Consider the following 767-nt stretch of genomic DNA (forward strand, 5'->3'; position numbering starts at 1 on the left):
TAGAGGAATAGCTGGTTTAAATGGGATTTCCAGTCCAACTTTTCTAAGGAGTCTCCATACTGATTTCCATAATGGTTGCACCGGTCTACATTCCAACCAGCAGTGGAGAAGGGAACCTTTTTCCCCACAGCCTCTCCAATATTTGTTGTTGGGTGATTTCCTTATGATAGCCATTCTTTCTGGGGTGAGATGATACCGCGATGTTGTTTTAATTTGCATTTCGTGGATGGTTAGTGATGTGGAGCATTTTTCATAAATTTATTCGCTTTTTTAATTTCTTACTCTGAGAAGTGTGTGTTCATCTCAGATGCCCATTTCTGGATTGGGTTTTCAAATTTTGGAGCCCTAGTGTCTTTTAGTTCTTTAGAGATTCTAGAGAGCAGACCTTTGTCTGAGTACTTATTTGTCATGATTTTTTCCAAATTTGCGAGTTGCCTTTTCACTTTGTTGGTAATTTCCTTTCACGTGAAAAAACTTCTCAGTAAGAGCAGGTCCCACTTGTTAATTCTTTCAACTGTTTCCCATGCAATTAGATTTCTGTCCATGAACTCTATGCCTACACCTATGTCTTCAAGAGTTCCTCCTACTTTCTCTTCCAGGAGATTTAGTGTCTCTGATTTAATGTTTCGATCTTTAATCCATTTTGACTTTAGCTTACTGCATGGTGATAGACCAGGGATAAGTTTGAATTTTCAGCATATAGAGAACCAGTTTTTCCAGCACCATTTGTTAAAGAGGCTATCTTTCTTCCAGTGAGTATGTTTGGC

This window comes from Octodon degus, unplaced genomic scaffold (genome assembly GCF_000260255.1).
Source record: "Octodon degus isolate 3935 unplaced genomic scaffold, OctDeg1.0 scaffold00183, whole genome shotgun sequence".
In the NCBI taxonomy this organism is placed as follows: domain Eukaryota; kingdom Metazoa; phylum Chordata; class Mammalia; order Rodentia; family Octodontidae; genus Octodon; species Octodon degus.